Source organism: Protopterus annectens, chromosome 12.part0 (genome assembly GCF_019279795.1).
Source record: "Protopterus annectens isolate FY-2018-M chromosome 12.part0, PAN1.0, whole genome shotgun sequence".
NCBI lineage: Eukaryota > Metazoa > Chordata > Ceratodontiformes > Protopteridae > Protopterus > Protopterus annectens.
The window spans coordinates 274,445,489-274,467,201 of record NC_056746.1 but is presented as its reverse complement, the minus strand read 5'-3'; the positions used below and the strand labels follow the sequence as shown (position 1 = coordinate 274,467,201).

The window sequence follows — 21,713 nt, the reverse complement described above, 5'->3', positions numbered from 1 at the left end:
CCGAGTAGCTTTCTTTAAGACCAAGGGTATCAAGGGAATGGAAGGATAAGCGTACAGGAGACCCGCGGGCCAATCGTGAGTCAAGAGCATCTCTCGGGGACTCCCTCTGCGGAGGAAAGAGAGCAAAGTAGCTGCTGCACTTCATACTGGAGGGGGAGGCAAACAGATCGCAGCAAGGTCGGCCCAAGTGGTTGAAAATTTCCTCCGCCACTCTCGGGTTGAGAGACCACTCGTGAGGAAGCAGGATGCATCTGTTCAGCCTGTCCGCAATCACGTTGGCACTCCCCGGGATGTGTGTAGCAATCAGGAAATGGTTGGAAGCTATCACCCACTGCCAAATTCTCATAGCTTCGTGGCAAAGGGGGTAAGATCTGGTCCCTCCCTGCTTGTTGATGTACTAGACCACAGACATGTTGTCGGACTGGATAGCAATTGGTCCAAGAGGAAGAAGAGGATGGAGAGCTTGTAACACCAGTAACACAGCTCAGAGCTCTAGAACGTTGATGTGTAAGTTGACTTCTAGAGGAGACCACATGCCTTGAACAAATTTTCCCTGAAAGTGGCCCCCCCACCCTATCAGGGAAGCGTCCGTAGTCACCGTGGCGTTGGGCTGAAGAGGTTGAAAGGGGCGACACCAAAGACTTTCGTCCATTCTCATCCACCAGAGAAGATCCTGTTTGCAGAGATTGGTGATGAGGATTAGTGCATTCAAGAGATGATGATTGTGTATCCATTTAGTTTGAAGTAGCCACTGTAACAGGCGCACATGAAGTCTGGCCAATGGAACAATGGGAATGTCTGCCACCATGGAACCCAGAGCCTGCAGAGCTTCCCTTGCAGACACTTTCCTGCAGTCGAATATCACTTGCACTTGTGTTCTCAGTCTTAAGAGCCTGTGATGAGGAAGAGATATTAGGCCGAGCTGACTGTTGAACATAGCCCCTATGAATTCCAGTTGTTGTGAGGGATGAAGGTTTGATTTTTCCCAATTGATAGTAATATCCAGAGACTCTGCCAGAGACAGAGTGTAGCAAAGGGCCCTGGTCAGTAGATGCTCAGTGGGGATGAGAGGAGCCAATCGTCCAGATAAGGAAACACCTGGAATCCATGAAGTCTCAAGTGAGCTGTCACCACTGCTAGACATTTCGTGAACACTCTGGGGGCCGTCGAGAGACCGAAAGGCAGGGCTCTGAACTGAAAATTATTGGCTCCCAGCCAGAAGTGCAAAAGTCTCCTGAATTGTGTGTCTATTTTGATGTGGTAATACGCATCCCAGAGTTCTAGAGAACACATCCACACACCCTCCCGAAGGCATGGAAGGATGGATTGAATAGTGACCATGCGGAACTTGGTCTGTATGACTGACTTGTTCAAATGACTGAGCTCCAAGATTGGCCTCCAGTCCCCCATCTATTTTAGCACCAAAAAGGGTCTGGGGTAGAACCCTAATCTACATTGATCTGGGGGGACCTTTTGGATGACTCGCTTTAGAAGAAGCTTCTTGATTTTGGAGGCTGCCTCCTCCTTTTGACTGGGTGGTATATCGGGAAGGGAGAATTGAGGTCTTGGAAAGGATTTGAGGGGAATGTGATAGCCTCTGGTGATAATTCTCTGCACCCATAGATCGTCGGTAATGGAGGACCAGGTTGTTTGGTGCAGAGAGAGACATGCCCCGACTGCTTCCAGAGGAAAGCAATCGGGCAACACTTCAGGAGTGCTGATAGGTCCTACCGGAGAAAGAATCTCTGGAGCCCTGATTCCAGTAACCCCCTCTTCCCCTAAAGGGGCGTCTTCCACCGTCAGACCCCCCTCTGCCTCTGGAGGAGCCCTCGCCATGTGCATCACGAAAGAAACCTTGTGACTTCTTGTGCCACAACTTTCCACTCCTCTGGTTGTTCCCGGAGAAAGAATGCTGAGGTTTGGAGAAGAGCGGGCCCACGGCAGACAAGGTCTTTCCATCCTGCTCGCACCTGGCCAAAGTATCCTTGACCTTAGAACCAAAGAGCGCAGGGGGCTCAATAGGGACATTCAAAAAGGAAGACTTAAAGGAATCCAGTACATCAGAAATGTGCATCCAGGCATGACGTCGGACAACCATGCCAGCACCTGCTGCTCTAGCTGCTCCTTCGGTTGCGTGAGAGAGCAACCTCATGGAGGAATTCAAAATCGCTTCAAGGGTGGCAAGTTGGGAAGCTACTTTGTCACATGCTCCATCCAACACTTGACCCATGAGACCACCAGAGAGTTCGGAAATAAGGTCTCTCTGGAGTCTCGTAAAGTGTGCCAGGAAATTCGGCGAATGCACGGCAAAGGTCGCTGCAGCAAAAACTCGCTTCCTTAACCTGTCCACCGCCTGGGACTCCCAGTTGGGCGGATGAACAGCAGGACTCTCTTCCACCAGGTCCTTCTTTGTGGCCGCCGCCACCACCACAGTGTCTACTGGCAAGCCTTTCGACCAATGGGGTTGATCCTATGGAGGAGAAAGTACTTTGTCTGATCTCCTGGGGATAGCTTCTACTGAATCCTGACTCTTCCACGCTCACTGCTTGATGAATTTGACCAACTCATCTGCAGGAGGGGTCACCCAGGAAGTAGTGGGCCGGGAACGGAAAGCTTGTAGGAATACGGATTCCTCCGGGGAACGGGTGGAAGATTTCCAGTCACTCCGTGACTCAAAATCTCCAAGATATCCCCAAAGGAAACATCGTCAGGGGATGATCTAGGGGAACCTTCCCCATCATCATAATCCGTATCCTCAGTAAAGGACTCTTCAGGTGAGTCCATGTGTTTTCTTTTGCACACCCTCTTCAGAAGGGGGTTCTTCGGTGGGGATGTCCGAAGAGGCCTCGGAAAGGGGGGCTTTGGATTAGTGGTCCCCTGCTATGGGCCGGCGATGGCTGAGTTAGGGGGGGAACCAAATGCAAAGCTGAAGGAGGGGGATTGCAAGCCACCAGTACCCTTTCCGTAATCCGGAAGGCGGGCCCACCCGAAGAGGGATGGGAGCCCAGAACCAAAGAGGACTGAATCGGAACTGGGGTCACACCCTGCTCTGAACAGCCCACCTCCGAGACTGGAGTTTGAGAGGGGTTCAGTGCGGATATAACTCTCGGATCCGATACGGGAACTGAAAAGGCCGTTGGTGCTGGGGCCGGAACCGAATATTCTACCCCCGAAGCAAGAGGTTGAGTAAGGTGGGCTGCCATCGGAACTGACACCCACCAGGGCTTAGATGCTTCAGGCATCATAGTAGTCGGTGCCGAAGGAAGGGGTCCCGTTGAAAGCAATGGGCAAGGGGGCCTTGGAACCGAAGGACCCCCATCAGGAGAATACGAAGTAGTTGAAGGAGGAAAAATCCCAACACCCGGAGCGGAACAGGGTCTGGAGATTCCTCTTGCAGTCAGTACCTGATCCACGAGATGAACAATGTCTATTTCGGACACGCTCCTGGCAGACCTAACTGATATCCTGGAATGGGATTCAGGCCAGTCCAGAAAGGGACTGTAGGCTTGTCCAGCAAATGGATCTACAGAAGATGAATACCTGGTCCGTGGTAAGGAACTCAAGGGAGCCAAGGATTCTGATCTGAATTGCATAAATGGTAAGGTCGGCACCAAGAGGGGACATGGAGCCAAAGTCACAATCAGGGTAGTAGTCAAAATCGGATCCGAGGTCGTCGGAGCCGGTGTCTGTAAAGGTGAGGTCGGTGCTGAGGTGTCCTGAACCAGACTGGTTGGAACCAAAGTAATCAGCGGTTCAGTAGACGTTGATGCCGAGCTCAGAACCGACAATTCAGACTTCCCAGCAACTGCGCTCGGCGCCGAAATCGGTGGCACCAAGGCAGCGAGCTGATGCTCGGTGGAAGATCTACAGGCCTCAGATCAATGATTCTTGCCCCTGTCACCGGCCGGTGAAGAGGAGTCTGAGTGGGGACGCTTCTTGTCCTTGAATGGAGGGGTTGAGACCTCTGCAGAAATAACCTCTGAGAAAGGAGAGGAAAGCAATCCTTTCAGAATCAATTTGTTGCACCGTTCATTCAACGTCCATTGACTAAAACTCGCACAAAAATCACATAGGGGAGTCGCAGAAAGGTGCGAGATGCCCAAACAATAAATGCATTTAAAATGCAAGTCACTGTGAGGTAATTTATCACTGCACGATGTGCAATGTTTAAAACCTGAAGTACCCTTTTTCTCAGACATACTAACACTCACTCAGAGAAGAGAAGGAGAAAAAGCCCAGACTACCAGCAATGGTATGAAGAGTTACCACAAGGGTGGTAAAAGGTAAAGAAAAGGCAAGAAAATATCAACAATGGTAAGAAAAGGAATACCTGTGGGTAGGGCTAGACTATAAGAAAGACTAGTAGAGAAATTATTGGAGAAATACAAAGTTTAAATAAGTCAAGACTACTTAGCTGGAGAGCTCGGTGAAAACGCTGCTATAAGGCTGTGCGGCAAACGAGATCTGAGTTATGGGATGAAGGGCATTGTGGGTAGTAGCGTGGCTCGAGAGTTTGGTGTACGCTAGCTTGCTATTTGGCCAACTCAGTTCCAAGGGTTCGGACCGTACCCATCAGTGAGGAATGTAAGAAGATTAACGACTTCAGATGCTTTATTTTGATGACATACCTTTATCTTTTTAAGAACATTTATATGTGATGTGTTCATTTTTTATGCAAATTATTTATGTTCCTTCCACGGGCAGCCATGGTGGTGCAGTGGTTAGCATTGTCGCCTCACAGCAAGAGATTCTCCGGTTCGATCCTCGGCTGGGGTGCCTTCTGTGCGGAGTCTGCATGTCCTCCCTGTGGTTGTGTGGGTTTTCTCCGGGTGCTCCGGTTTCCTCCCACATCCCAAAGACATGCAGTAGGTGGATTGGACACACTAAATTGGCCCCAGGTGTGAGTGTGTGCATGTGTGTACCTTCTGTGGAAGGTTGGGCGCCGGGCTGGCAACTCGACACTGTAAAACTCCACTGCCAATCATGAGCGGACAGGTGATCCGCTGTGGCGACCCCTAATTGGGAAAAATCAAAAGTAGAAGAAGAAGATTTATGTTCCTTCCATACACTCCGGCATCTGTTTCCTTCAGTACCTTGGACATGAATGCCTTACTTTGAAGATTTAACTTCTGTTTAAATATCCACAGTGAGACCACTGACTGGGAGCCTATCTCATCAACTAGGCATGGTCAAAAGATGGGGATCCCAAAAAACAGCAGAAAATGTTGCTGTTTACAAGCGTTTTCACATTTTTGCTCTCTACATAGCTGAAGGACATCTGTTACTGTGAAGGTGATGTGTAAATTCTTCTATGTCAAATTTGCAGCTATCCACCAACTGCATTCTTTAACACTAGCTTCACCATTCTGACCCCAGATTCCACAAATTCCACTGGGGGGGGGCAGGTTAAAGATGGTCACTGGCCTTAATCCTATACTGAAAAAAAAAAAGTGTGTTTTCCTTGGCCTGCTTGTTATTTCATTCCCTACCTAGCTCCCAAATAATTCCTTTACATTACTGCATAAATGACAGGCACTGATGCCCATTTATCAAGTGCTATAGTATGGACTATTCACCTACCTACAGTACTGGGTTATAGCATTAATTTAAATATTTACTAAAATGTAAAATCATGCTATGTTGCAAATTTAATAAGGTGTTTCTTGTAAATTAGTTTTGGTTCAGATTAGTTCCTCCCCTTTGTTCAGGCCTTAAAATATCACACCAACATTATTCTGTGTTAAGAAAAACAAGATTCCAAGACCGATAGTGTCAATATGACTGCATGACTGCTGTTGTTTTACTGAATGAGTGTGTATAAAAAGTGGGTATTAAATAGTTTAACGGGGAATGCAGAGTAGGTAACATCAACAATACGGCACTGGTTTATATAACAGAAGCAAATTCTGAACATTTAAAGACCAACAATATATCTAGTCTAAAAGATGCAAAGCATGAAGTCAGGAAACAGTAACACCAGCTGCAGCTATACATGCAATAGTACACGGCTGTACAAAATGCTCAGTTTTAACATTTATAAAGACCATGTTTATAGATGTTAACAGTTCTGCATGCAATAAGAATTCATGAATTAATGCAAGTAACAGTGTATAAAATGTTCAGATACTAATGATTATTTTGTCAATCCCTGCTTGCCTTTTCCAACATAGTTACATACCACGCTATTTCTTCTACTACACGGGAATAAAATGTTACCTCTCAGCAGAGAAGAACATGTATTGCATGGAGCACCGAAATTATACTCCAAATTCAGGAAAAAGATAAGTTTGTTATACACTCTTCTAATGCAAGAAAGGTGCTTAACTAAAGCCACTGAAAATTATGTTTCTTACCACTATCTGTATGGCAGTACAAAGTACTTCATGTCTTTCAAAGTTGTAAAACATGATACATGCAAACTGTTTTCTTCTGTAGCAAGTGGTACCATGTGCTAGTAAGAATTACGACAGGAGCTCTGCAATTCTAACTTAGTTGTTATATGCAGTCTACACACACGCTAAATGTTATCTCATGAGGTGAATTTCCATGTTTTGGACATGTAACTACCTGGCTATAGTTGAATAGCAAATCATAATCCTCTGGGTTATGCATTTTTACCAATGTTCTGAAAGCACAGTTAAAAAAATACTTCTCGTGTCAGTCTCTCATACTGCATTGTCAATCCAACAAAAATTCAGTCCACAGCCCCAGTTCTAACCCCCCCCCCATGAATCATAAGCAACATTCTCCGCACCTGACAAACCTAACATCCCTAGAGAGTCCCTTAAATTCTGTGCATGACATGAAACTAGGAGTTTGCCTTGTATGCTTTCAAAGTCTCAGTCATAAAAAGAACTTTTTAAAGTGATTTGTTTTTAGTCCACTGAAATATTTACTCGCTGTATTGTGCTACTTAATTTTACTGCTGACATTTTAGCTTAGGGCTACAAGGAGAGAAACAGACATAGATATTCTATAACATTATGGAAGTTACTGAAAATAATAATAACGTATGTTAATAAAGGAAGAATTCCTCAACACTTTACTCAAAGACCATGCAATAAATACTCCCAGCTGATAGTGCAATGATGGCATTTCCATTTCTTGAAATCTCGTCAAACATTAACTCTTGACTTTCATAAATGACTTGATTACCATCTATATTTGTTTTTCTTGCCCATGATGGATTGAATAGATTGCTTCTTTAAATATTTGACTTAATCTTTTCTTTTGGCACTACAATCGATGTTTACCTTAACTGTGCACAATATTCACAAAGTACAACATTTGCAGTACTCAGAAAAGGTAAAATACAGCAATCTGATTCTTATAAGTAATATAAGCAGACTACCAAATAAGTAAGAAGTTATTAATGTGCCTCTGCCTGATAATTTCCCTTACACATACACCTACATTCTTCATTTCTTTGCCATCTGTCTTCATGCCTGTACTACGTTTTCACAAATCCGACTGCTTTTTCATTCCTTCACTATTTAGGGCAATGCAGCATTCTCAGCCCTTGAACTTTCCTCTGCTGGTATTAAAATGCTCCAGTAATGTATTTCATCTTTAATACAGAGGGCATCAATATTATGTTATCGAAATCTTACTACATCGAATCACTAAAGATCGACCTCTAGTGATCGATGCAGTAAAACATCGAATAACGTTTAAAATAAATAAATAAAAACTAACTAGCGTAGGCAGGGGGGCAAGCTCCCCTGCACCCCCCCCCTCCCACTTAAATATTCCAACTCCAAGACCGCACTACGTTGAGGTAAACGGAAATCTCCCCCTACGGAGATTTCCGTTTACCTGCACGATCTTCTGCGCTTTCGATGTTGTGGTGCCGACAATATCATCTTCGATATTGTCTGCTTTCGACATCATGAAGTAAACTCTACAGAGGTGCACTTAATTTTTTTAACACAAAGAAAACATACTTTTTAAACACATTTAATTTGTCTGCTACCCAGATAACAGACGTGGTACAAGTATGACCATCTTCAACCACTGCCTGGCCTACAGTCACTAGAATAAATACTATATGGTCTTTTTAGAATAGCCAGTCAATTTAATTGTCAAAGGTGGAAGGAAAAAAAGTGCCCAGAGAAAACCCATACAAATGCAAAATTTAGAATGGCAATGACCACAAATCAGGAGCCCTCCAGGCCCTGTAACAGTGACCATTCAGCAGCTATACCACCCATAAGACATCAGAATTTCCTTCTCTCACATTTGACTCAGAAAGCCCAACTTCGATTTGCATAATATACTCCATATTATTTTGAAATGCCGTGCAAGTCTGGTTGGCTACATAGCCAAAATGTGTCTCCCAATCCAGATTGTATTACTTATACTACCAAACTGTTCTCAGGACAAAATGATTCAGTACAATAAACCCAGTATGCATGACATCAGTGGATTGTACACAATGCATGTTTCTGACGGTCTCTTTTGTGATCTTATGCACGAAAGTCAAAAAGCTATAGTAGAAAGACAGGTTACCTCTCAAATGTCCATATTTTTGCATTATATTTTGGTTGTTTCTTCACAAAATTTGTGGTTTTCTGGCAAATCACTGAGGACTGAAGTCATTAAATAATGGCAGCAGCTTCATATTCCTCAGAAAAAGCAGGCCAATACAAATCCTGTTATTCTATTAACTTTCTACGTTTATAAGAACAATATTTTAAAATATGTCCCAGATTTTTTGCCCCCCCCACCCCCATTATTTTAGGTTTTGTTCAGATTTCTTGTGCTAAGAGGTTGAGAGGTATGAGGGGATAAATTTAATGTATTCTAGGAGCCAAGGGTTAGATCACTTGTTCAACATCTTTCCCACCTAGTTTGTTGTCCTGTTCAGGGATGCTGCATTTCTGACATAGTTCCCAAACCTTTGCTACTGTTCTAACATTAGAAGGGTTTGGCGTGCCCTTCTGTATGTAACTTTTAGCATGCACAGAAGAGGATTATCCCCTGATGAGAAGGCTGCACCTATGTAGCTCTATGGGCTCCTACAAGTAGCAGTCCAATAGTAAGGTTAAAAGGCATCTTTGCCTAAAAGAAAGCTGCTCCTGAGATTTTCACTTTTTTCTTCCTCAGCTAGTCATCCAACAGGTCCAAGTCCATTTATGACTTGATGCCATCAGCTGGGCAGCAAGGAAAGGGATGCAGTACCTGGCAGCCTGGGAGGACATGACTGACAGACCACGATGCTTTGTCAGTGATGGCCTTCACCTGTCTCCTCTGGGCTTCAGGCTTCTGGCAAAGGCTCTTGCCTCCCCCATAGTACCTTTTTTTTAGGTAAAGCCATTAGCACAAAATTACCAATGTGAAAACTTCTTCTAAATGAAATTTAAAGGTCATGCTGCTTAACGCTAGGAGTCTTAGCACTCATTGCTAAGCAATACTTGCCCTGGAGGATGCTAACATTTCTGCAGTCACTGAAACCTGGTTCAAAGCTGCAGCGAGCACCCCAGCCTTACCAGGTTACTCATCCTACCATACTTTCAGACACCAAACAGAGGGCTACAAAGCCAAAGGAAATGGAGTTTCAATATTCATCAAAGACATACACACCTCCAGGCTGGTGAAACAGTAAGATGCACAGGAGATACTCCAAGTGCAGTTAACTGTTGACAAAACACCTATTCAAATCACAGCTAGCTACAGACCCCCAACCATGACACAGAACACCTACTCCACTATCTGGACTTACTTGAATCCAGCAAGATTCAACCCTCTACCTTGATCCTGGGTGACTTTAACTATCCAGTCAAAGAGTGGAAGACCTATACTAGCCCAAACATGAATGGCCACAGATTCCTTGACTCTGTCAGTGCCAATGCATTGGATCAGCTGGGAAAATATCCTAGAGCTGGTACCAACCAGGATATTTTCACCTCTTGTGGGGGTAAAAATATCCTGGACCTGGTACTAACCAACATGTATAGTCACTGTAGCACCCCTACAGTGTCATCCTCCTTGGTAAGATTTGACCATAAAGCAATCACCTTCAAAGTCACCATCTCCTCTGCCCCCGTCAGGGTCAAACAAAAAAACTTTTACAAAGCTGACTACATTCTCCTGAGAGCAGGTGTAAGCAGCTTCACAGCCACCACCCCTTCAGTTGGAACTAGCACTAATGTCCAAGCCTATACCAAAAAACTATATGAGCACTTACATAGCTATATGAACTCAGCAATACCTGACAGGACCAAATCATCTTCCTCAAGGAAGAATAAACCTGTCCGGTGGACAGCAACAATAAACAAACTCTATAATAAAAGGAAAAAAATTGCTGTCCAGGACCAAGGAGGAGCAGGTGACAAATTAGAAGCAATCTCTCCTTTGTCTGAAGAAGCAAATAAGGTCACTGATGAAATCATCTAAGGCTAACTTTGAGTCCAAATTGGCCACATCCACCAAAGTCAATCACAAGGCCTTCTTCACATACATGTGCAATCACAAAGGTAACACCCAAATCTGCTCTGAACTGGTGGTCAAGACCACCACATACACAAAAGCCATAGATACAGCCAACCTGCTGGCAGACAGGTTCAATAAAAAGTTCAACCCCCTGCCACCCCCCCATCAGTAAACCAAGACATCCCCAGCACCTGCCCCCTCCCCCTCAACACCAGGGAGCAGGTCTTTAATCCCATCTCAAAGCATCCATGGGACCTGACAACATCCCTGGCTGTGTCCTACATGAACTCAGGCATGAGCTCTCAGCTCCATTAGGCACCCTATTCAACCAAAGTCTGGGCACTGGCTTTGTTCCAGCCGAATGGAGAACAGCCACTGTCATTCCTCTACAAAATGGTGGAGGATCCACTGACCCAGGCAATTATAGGCCCATCAGCCTAACTAGCCTGATTGGCAAACCATGGAACACTTTATGATGGACCTTATAAACAAGGACATTGGCAACCTACAAACACTTGACCCCACAGAGTTTGGTTTTGTCAGAGGGAGATCATGCCTGTTAAACTTGGTCAACTTCTTCAAAACAGTCACCAAAGCCATGGACAAGGGGAAGATGGTGCACACCACCTACTTTGACCTAGTCAAAGCCTTTGACACTATTCCCCACTCAGGCATAATAGATAAACTCTCCCAGCTAGGCATCAACCCGTATGTTACCAGATGGGTAGCTAACTGGCTCACTGATAGAACTCACTCAAAATAGGCAAACCACCTCTATTAGTAGACCTGTAATGAGCAGTGTACCCGAAGGATCAGTCTTGGGGCCTCTACTGTTTGGGATATACTTTTCTGAGGTGCAAGTCAAAACCAGTGGTCTGTGGCTCACCAAGTTTGCAGATGATGTGAACATCCTCCAAGACAGCCTTTCTCAAACCAATGACTGGTGCCAGAAGCATGGCCTCAAACTGAATGCCAAGAGATGCATTATCATCCCCTTTGGGGAAAATGGTGTCTCCACTAATTATCACATTAACACCAACGTGAGGGACTTGGGCACCCGTGTTGATAGCAACCTGACTATTGACCACCATGGCGCCTCCATTGCATGGAAGGCTTTTTACATGGCCCACCTCATAAATAAGGGTATTTCATCCAGGAACAAGGAGGTCGTGACATCCCTGTACTCCTCCCTTATCTGACACATTATCGAGTACAATACCCTCTTCAGCATGTACCTTGCCAAACACGTGCAGGAGCTGGAGAGAGCACAGAGGTTTCTGACCAGGAAAGTCCAGAGTCTCAAACACCTATCCTATACAGATAGGCTAAAAGCCCTGTCCCTCTACTCAGTCTCATACAGACTGCTCAGAGGAGACCTGTGTGTGGCATACAAGGTCACCTCAGACCCAGCCTTGACAAACTCCACTCGCGTAATCCACAAGCAAGGCCTCAACCTGGTCTCTGACATTAATAGAACTTGTTGACAGGATAGATTTGTGTCCTAAAGATTCCCCCATCTGTGGAATAGACTCCCTCTCCATGTCAAGCAGAGTACCTCACTAGCCCTCTTTAAGAGGAACCTGGACGACTGGATGGGAAACAGAAAATACACTCCTGGGATCGCATCTGTGTCCCTGCTGAACAGGGGAAAAGAGGTGGTGACTTTGTGGGAAGATTCTTGGCAAGGCTTATAAGGGCCTCCAGGTCAATAGCCTAGTATCATCCTATGAACCTATGGAAGCTCGTGGCCCTCAAGAGTCCACAAATCAGTCAGCATTTTTTTTAACTGACCAGAACTTAGGGCCAGAACAGAATTTACTCTGACAGACAACTCATTTACATAATAACTCATACATTTTATAAAGCAGACTTCAGAAAGTACAGTTGTGTACACCTACCATAAATGTAGATGTTCGAGTGTCTTCACTGTTGCAGTCATGACTGTAGAGTTCTCCCCTGCCAGCAGGCAGCCCTCGGTCAGCCAGAATCCCAAAGTCTGGGTCCGGCGTTGGCTGTTCAACCCCGCTCATTGACGTCAGAGCGCCTGGAGTATAAAGCTGACAGCCGACGCCATCTTCTCCAGTTTTTCTTGCCCCAGATGTCAGGAGTCCCAAAATGAAAATGGTCCCAAAACCTTTGCAAATACACCTCAGAAGAATGGTGAAAAAAGGAACCACACAAAAGTAAAAATAAGAGGGGACAGGAGGGAGGGAAACTCAGACTGCAACAGTGAAGACACTCGAACATCTACATTTATGGTAGGTGTACACAAGTGTACTATGTTCATCGTGTTTCACTGTTGCAGTCATGACTGTAGGGTAGAATCCCAAAGCTGAAGGAAAGGGAGGTGGTCATAAAGAAGGAGGGGCGGCCAAAAGGCCCTGCAAGACTGCAGAGGCAAAGCCTGCCCTAGACTTAGAGTAGAGAGGCAAATTGTTGTGCTTAGAGAAAGTGTGCACTGAACTCCAAGTTGCAGCTTCCAAAATGTCCTTGGTAGGAACTCCCCTGAGGAAGGCTGCAGAAGTGGCAGCAGCTCTGGTGGAATGAGTCCGTATGCTCCCTGGGATTTGCTTTCCATGGTGTGAATAACAAAATCTGATTCCATGAGCAAACCATTTAGAAATGGTCTGTTTAGAAATGGCTTTACCTTGGGAACTAGAAGCATAAGAAACAAACAACTGTTCTGATTTTCTGATGTCCTTGGTTCTATTCAGGTAAAAACGTAGTTGTCGATGTACATCCAAGGAATGTAAGATCCTTTCCCCTTTATTTTAAGGAGTGGGGAAAAAGGTTGGCAAGTGTATAGTCTGATTTAAAGCCACTTTGGAAACCACCTTAGGCATGAAAGTCAGATTAGTCCTCAAAGATACCCTGTCTTGATGAAAAATAATATAAGGTTCCACCGCCATAAGAGCTTGTAACTCTGAAACTCTCCTGGCAGAGGTAAGTGCCAACAGGATAGCTGTCTTCCAAGATAAAAACTTGATGTCAGCAGAAGCGGCAGGCTCAAAAGGAGACAAGGTTAGTTTTTCCAAAACATAATTGAGATCCCAAGCAGGAATAGGAGGAGATCTAGGAGGTCTTAAGTTCTTAGCTCCTCTGAGGAACTGTCTCATGAGCTGGTGGGAAAAGATGGGAGTGTCTGTATTATAATGAGCAGAAATAGCAGAAGCATGGATCTTAATGGAAGAGAAAGAGAGACCCTTATGCAAGAGATCCGTCAAGTAAAGTAAAATTAAAGTAATGTTAGGAAGAAGAGGATCAAAATCCTGAGTCTGCATCCAGGAACAAAATCTTTTCCATTTTCCTGAATAAGATTTCCTAGTGCTAGGACGTCTGGCTTCTAAAATGACATCCATAACCTGCTTGGGAAGGAAAGAAGAAATCAAAGGCCCTGGATTAACCAGGCCGCTAGGCTGAGAGTTCTGACATGAGAGTGTAGAACCTGACCCTGATGTTGGGACAGAAGGTTCGGAGACTGAGGTAAAACCCAAGGGGGCTCCGGGCATAGGTTTACTAGAGTTGGATACCAAAACTGCTGAGGCCAATTCAATGCCAACAAGATTATCATCTTGGGTTTCTCCTGTTTTATCTTCAATAAAACTCGTGGAAGAAGAGGAAGAGGCGGAAAGGCATATCCCGACAGGTTCCTCCAACTGAATGACAGGGCATCCACTTTCCAAGCCTCCTCGTGGAATGTCCTGGTGCAAAACTTCTGTAGCTGATGATTTAAATGGGATGCAAAGAGATCTATGTCAGGACATCCCCATACTGCTGTTATCATCCTGAATATTTTGGTGTCCAGCATCCACTCGTGTGGATCCGAAAGGTTTCTGCTCAAACTGTCTGCCAGTAAGTTTTGTTTCCCTGGTAGAAACTGAGCTTGAAGATCCAGATTGCAAGCTAGAGCTGTGTCCCATACATCCATGGCTAGTCTGCAAAGGGGGTAGGAATGAGATCCCCCTTGCTTGTTTATGTACCACATAACTGTGGTGTTGTCTGTCCTTATTAGTAATTGTCCTGGTTGTATGAGATTCCTGAAGGCCAATAGAGCTTTCTGAATGGCTAACATTTCCTTTAAGTTGATATGCAGGTGCTTCTGATCCGTTGTCCAAAGGCCCTGCAGACAATTGCCCTGAAAATGGGCTCCCCAAGCATAATCCGAGGCGTCCGTGGTTAGAATCTGAGAGGCAGGAGGTAGACGGAAGGGCTTCCCTATGTTTAGAGCACATGCCCCGGACCACCAAAGAAATTCCTTTTGAAGGCAAGGAAGAACAGGAATCAGTATGTCCAAACTGTGGTAATGCTGAGACCATACACTCTTTAGGTACCACTGTATTTTCCTCATGTGTAGTCTTGCATATGGTACGAGAAGGATGCAGGAGGCCATGTAACCCAACGCCTGCAGGAATTTCCTTGCAGATAGATGGGTTAGAGCTGCCAAGGCTTTGAAAGTTGATGCCAGCTGTAATTGTTTTTCGGATGTCAGAAATGCCATCTGGGTTGTAGTGTTTAGAAGAGCACCCAGAAAAGTTATCTGTTGTGATGGTGTCAAATTTGACTTTTTTATGTTTACAGAGAATCCCATGAATTTGAGGAGGTTTTGTACAAAGTCTAGATGCTGAGTAAGACATCCTTGCTGTCTGCCTGAATTAGACAATCATCCAGATAAGGGTAAATTTGAATTCCCTTGAGTCTGCAGTAAGCTACTACTGGAGCCAGGCATTTGGTAAAGACCCTGGGCGCAGTAGACAATCCAAAGGGCAGCGCAGAGAATTGAAAGTGCCTCGATCCGGCCTTGAACCTGACGTATTTTCTGTGATCCTGCCTGATGGGAATGTGTAAATATGCCTCCTTTAAATCCAAAGTCACCATCCATGCATCTTTGGACAGCATTGGGAGTAACTGCTGCAGAGTAAGCATCTTGAATTTTGGAATCTCTAGAAAGGAGTTCAAGACCGACAGATCCAGAATGGGTCTCCATGAATTTTGCTTTATTGGGACTAGAAAGAGCCTTGAGTAAAAACCTCTTCCCATCTCTGAAAGAGGTACCAGTTCTATGGCATTCATAGCCAAAAGAGCCTCCGCCTGGTTTAAGGCCTCCGTCCATTGATGTTTTGGAAGGTCTGGCCATCCGCTTGGCCTTGGCAAAGTATGAAAGTGGAATTTGTAACCTCTTAAAATCACATCCAAAACCCATTTGTCCTGGGTTATTCAAGTCCAATTTTGGTAAAAAAAGAGAGAGTTTTCCTCCGAGAGGGGCTTCCAGGCAAGACATTCCTGTAGCCCAACAGAGGGAGTCATTGAGTTTGTTTCCTTTGAGACTGTGGCCTGTCCTCTCCTCCCCTAGGGGTAGAAGCAGTCCATTGCCTTGGTCTATAAGCAGCTTGTGTTTGAGGCCTCCCTCTGGGGCGTCTATATCTACCCCTTTGAGGCCTGTCTGAAGAGGGAAAGGACCAGTTTTTTGATGGCCAATTCCTGCTAAATCTAGGAGGCTGTACTTGCAAGAAATCTTTAACTGTTTGCATGGATTTCGCCTTATCCTCCATCTTTTTAATCACCTCTTCAGCTTTAGATCCAAACAAAACATTATGCTGAACAGGAGCATCCAATAATTTAGCCTTTACTTGCTCAGGTAAATTTTGTTCCTTTAACCATGCATGTCTTCTAATGACTGTGCCAGAGGCCGCAGCCCTACAAGAAGCCTCCAAGGCATCAAATCCACAGTGTAAAACATGCTTCCCAACTTGTTCAGTGGCATGCAATAAGTCATGTAGTTCCTTATCCTCTGCACAGGCAGAAATGGAAGTAAATTTCTGTTTTAAGACAGACAAGAGAAATTGCTGATATTTAAGCATATGAAACTGACAGTTTAAAGCCCTAATGGACAAAGTAGCAGAAGTGTACACCTTTTTGCCCCACCTTTCCAAGGCTCGAGAATCCTTTTCAGCAGGAATAGGATTTTTGGCAGTAGCGGCCTTAACACCCTTAGGACCTTGAGAAATGGTTTCAGGGTCAGCAGTAGGATTCTTGTACAAAAACTGATGGGAATCAGGCACCCTGTAGTACCTATCAGGCTTAACAGGAGCAGGAGGAAAAGAGTCAGGGGTTAAATTAGCATCCAAAATGGCATCATCCACAATATCCAAAACAGGGGGAATAGCCAGGGGTCTATGTTGGGGAAGAAGAAGAAAATCACTCAGTCTTTTCTTGGATTCTGAATACTCCTGTCCCTCCCAGTGAAAATGTTCCCTCATTTCATGCAGAGTTTCCCCAAAGGAAAAATCCTCAGGAGGAGAAGCTGAAGGAATGGAATCTTCCGCATCAGAATCCTTATAAGGAGGAAAAGAATATTCCTGATCAGAAGAAGAAACTGAGAAAACAGAAGCCTGATCAGAGGAATCATAATAAAAATCCTGCCTTGGCCTTTTGTCTGGAGGGGGATGAGAACCCCTAATCAATGTAAGTAAATCCTCCGCCATCTTGAGTAACTGTTTCTGTGACTTGGGAGCTGGTTCAGAAGAAGCCTTTGTTGAAGTCTTTGATTTAGAAGGAGTCTTTGCCTTTGTCCTTGGCTTTGCCTTTACCTGAAGCTGAGTAGGCCTGAAAACCCCTTTGGAAGCCGGTACCTGCACAGCGGCTCCGGACCCATCCGAAGGAGCGTTGTCCAAAGGTCCTGCAACAGAGATATTTAAAGGCCTGGTTGGCTCCTCATGAGAGTCCGTTTCGGCCATCGGTTCTGAAATGGCCGAAGACAGGGGCTGCAAAAGCGCCTCACTGACGACGGCCAAACCTGAAGATGGCTCCACATGTGGGCTAGCATCAGATTTGGACCTCGGAGGCCTGTCTTTATCCTTGCGATGCTTGTGAACTCCGGTAGATGGAAGCGTATCTGACGACATTTTGTAGTTAAAGTGTCTACCGAAGTAATGAAAGGCAAAATCGTACCTTCGCTTAATTGTACATTGATTGAATCTAGCACAAAACCGACAACTAGCTACGTCGTGGTCAGGGCCCAAGCAAGGAATACAGTAAGAATGAAAATCCTTATGAGGTATTTGCTTCCCACATGAAATACACTTATTAACTTTTTCTGACATCGGAGTGGAGCAAGAAAAAAGTTTCCCCAACGGGGTACTTAGCTTTGAGTGGAGAAGAAAGTCTTCGGACCGAAGTACGTAGAAATATTTGTCAGGAGTCAACCGACCGGCACTTGCGAACTGCTTTCACCGCACGGCAAGAAAGACTGGAGAAGATGGCGTCGGCTGTCAGCTTTATACTCCAGGTGCTCTGACATCAGGGAGCGGGGTTGAACAGCCATCGCCGGACCCAGACTTTGGGATTCTGGCCGACCGAGGGCTGCCTGCCGGCAGGGGAGAACCCTACAGTCATGACTGCAACAGTGAAACACGATGAACATCTGTAACTGTACATTTGGTTACTGCTGTTATTACATGCAACTGATCTATCAGTGATTTCAAGAGCAGAACATATAACAAAAACTCAGTTCTTTAAGTATTTTCAGGTATAACACACACTACCTAATTTCTCAAAAGATGAAACAGACCTTTATCAAACATAAATTACCATTTGCAATCCATTAAAAATTCGATCTAGGCTATGAAATACCCCAGAATCACACCTCAGAGCTTCCAGCACGGTTGCTTTTTCCTTACAACACCCCTTGTCGAAGAGTGCTAACTGTATTTGTGGGACACAATCTGCAAAGGCAGGCAAATTCTGACTGAAAAAAATGTAAAACTTCTCCAGTGTAAGACAACATAATGTTTAAAATGTACAGTCAATAAAGCAAGGTACCTTTACACAACTTTATCTTAAAATTCTGTACAAAGTTTGGCTGAATTTTGCAGACATCTTGTCACACTGATACTGTACAAGCATAAATTTTAGGGACTGTAATTTATTATTATTACACTGAAATATTTAAAGTCTAATAGAAACACCCCACAAAAGGAAATACTGCTGCAGGGCTTATTTAATCCGTTTAAACCGGGTCTATATTACAACATTCGAACATGTATAAGTTCGAATGTTGTAATATCGAACCCTAAAGTCCAAAATCCAAAAATAGTAAAGGCAAGGCACATTGATTTTTCTCACAGGGAAAAAAATTGGTGGGCTGTTTTCGGGGCTTTGCTATTTCCTCCACTGTGGTGCAATGTCAGAGTTGGTATATTTAAGTAGGGGGGTGTGTGGGGGTTGTGGTGGGCTTCGCCCCACACTTTAGTTTAAGTTCAAGGTTTAATTTTTTTTTTTTGTCAAGGAACAGTGATTTTTTTCCCTGGGAAAAAAATTGCTGTTCTGTGTTTTCGTTATTCTTGGGTTTCGAACTTTAGGGTTAGATATTACAGCGTTCGAACTTCTGTTAGTTCGACGTTGTGATATAGACCAGTTTAAACCTACATTCTTTTCCAGAGCAATCCTATTATACTGCTGATATATAAACATATAAACACAAATTGTGTAAAATAACTTAAATCGCAGTTATTCTGAATAGCCTTCAAAACCCTTACTTTACTGTATAAATTTCTGCTCTGTAATACTGGCACTAAAGAACAAATGGAAGAATTAAAACCAAAAGTAAACCAGTTGGATAGAGCAGACCTGGATAAGAGGTAAGCAGAAGACAACCACTCATTCTTGGCCATTGCATGACTGGTAAAAAAAGACTGAAAATGCTCGTTATCTATATAATCAAAATAATGCCTTGCAAAAATGTCAGCTATCATTCAGATTTACATTTAACTGGCATGAGCATTCACAGTCCCAGAGGTTGCACCCTGGGATCAAACTTGGCCAATCAAGACTAAAGCTAATAACTGCTCCCTTCTTTCTAAAGCATTATTCCTGTACTATAAACTTTGATCATAAAACAGATAATTTATTTTCCTTTCTGACAAAGAATATTTAGGCAAATCAATGGGCAAGCTATTGCAAGCAAATGACAAGTATACCAAAGTGTCTAGTTGAAGCTGAAAAGATCATCTGGAAGCTTACTTTAAGAATTTTAATAATGAGCCATTTTAAAAATTCTACACAATCTGGGTTTTACAACTCAGCCAATAAGCAAAATGGAAATGAAGGCCTAACATAATATATCAAAATGAGATACCCTGTCAAGCACTGTTTTCTTTCATGCGTACTTTGGAAATGTGTTATTTGTTGAGTGGTTTCAACAAATACTTATTACATATTTATGGACAGCATAATTAAATTTATAAGATGCTTTAGAGAATCACTAAAACACCATCATAACAAATTTTCTTTCTGCTTTTGAATGAAACTACAACTTCAGTCAGTTTATAAAATACTGGCTTTCTAATGTAATGTCATCTAGCATGAAATAGAACATCAAACAGATGGTGGGCTGCGACTCAGAATAAACATACTTCAGCAATTACAATCAATCCTCGTTGAATACTTTTGCATTTCTGCAAGTTACAGAATGTTAGCAAGTAAAGAATACAGTGTGGGGTTCCAGCTTTCATTTAATAAAGTTCCTTCCTGCATTCCTATTGTGCGTTTTGATGCCTGTTTTCAATTAGGGATTTTTTATACAAATACTGGGATGAATTTAATAAAGTTAAGCTAAAAAAAGAACCAGCAGTTGATGACTCTAGCAAATTGTTTACACTTGCTCATGAGATTATAGAGTCAGGTGCAGTTAATTTGACTGACCATAAAGAGGAAACACTAGCAAGATCAACACCATACTTTCTTAATGGAAGTCTAATTAACAGTAGGCAAAAAAAAACTCAGAAAGCAGCAGTAATGCCAGTGTAAAATATTTAAGAAATGTCAGGCATGACAGTGACTCCCCGGCACTCAGGTGTATTACAGCTATGTCACTTACTCCAAAACAGAAACTGCATTTGCTTTTAAAGCAAACAGAAAGCTATTCTGGGGAGGAGTGTACAATCACTGTAAAGGTATCGCAGTCATTCAGTCTTTGCATTCATGACAAGTAATAATGTACTAAACCCAACTGGTGGATTATCCTCAAATGCCCTGCAAGGCACACTTCCTTGAGGTGTGGTTAAAAATGGTCTGAAAATGTCTAAATGTCATTTGCCAGGTATTTTATACTAGAAGTGTTTTAAATACCATGTCATGGGAACGGACAGGAAGCACCCCACTGCTTTTTATAAAGGCAGTAATTTATTACCTAGATGTGATCCAATTCTGACACTGTTAAAGTTAGAAAAGGTTTCAGTCCCCTGAACTATTTTAATTGTATTTATTTTACATTTGTTAATATGGTAGGGAGTACTGGTCCATGAGCCGTTTTCAGTCCAAGAGGCAGTCACAGTAACACCTACAGTAGTAAGAATGTAATTAATGAAAGCTAGTTTATGCTAGTGGCACAGAGAGACAAGGCCTTGAATACTGCCCAGGCAACTGCAGTTTGAAATGCAGCTCGGGACTGATGATGGAGATGAGTGAGAATGGATATGTCCATCTGTGAAGGAGCATTGATGGGCTTCTGGCTGGACATGCCCACTATTCCATTTGATGACCTAGCCTCAGAGGATGAGAAGGATATAGAAAAAAATGGAAAACAGAATGGATTTATTACACACATGGATATATATATATACATATTTCACATAATGAGGTGTTTGAAAGTTTGCCTTGGTCTGTTACTCTGTCTGGCTTTGGATGGCTGCTACAGCTTGAGGTATTGGTCCTGCCTGCTCTTGAAAAACATGTGCATGTATATGATTCCATTAGGCAGGTTTTAAGTTGAAGTCAGAAGTGAGGAGCAGTTTTTGGATGCCTTCTGGGACTGTGTTTCCCTAGAAGGTGCTGTCTTTGAGAAGGTTCTTCCAACTAATGCACACCTACATGAAATCATTCTACTTAAACCTGAGCGATTTGTGTTAGCACAGTAGTACAGATATAAATGAAAAAAACTTTCCCCACCTTCTGTAAATGTCCCCTAACTTATATATTTTTTCTGTCAAATCCCTGCTGACAGGACATGTAGGCCACAATGGCATACCACATTGTTTTACTTATTAACAATATATGAACTTTCCTGTGGATAACACAGCCTCAAACCTGAGAGCAGCATACCCAGCCCTACAGTTACACTCTCTTTATGGATCCTCATGATTTTCTGAATTGCAATTTATAATAAAAACAGTATTAGTGTATACTGGAGCTTCTAATTTAACCATTACCCATTCTCATTACTATTCGACTCTTGCCACTGGGAAACAAACGAGCTAGATGTGATATTCAGGCAGGAATGAATGAGC

General features: G+C 43.6%; 1 protein-coding gene across 1 annotated transcript in view; it reads right to left on the bottom strand.

Annotated features, from left to right (window-relative positions):
* The window catches only part of LOC122816501 (coronin-7-like), a 3,324,782-nt gene that overhangs the window by 493,225 nt on the left and 2,809,844 nt on the right, over positions 1 to 21,713 (bottom strand). The window lies entirely within an intron of this gene.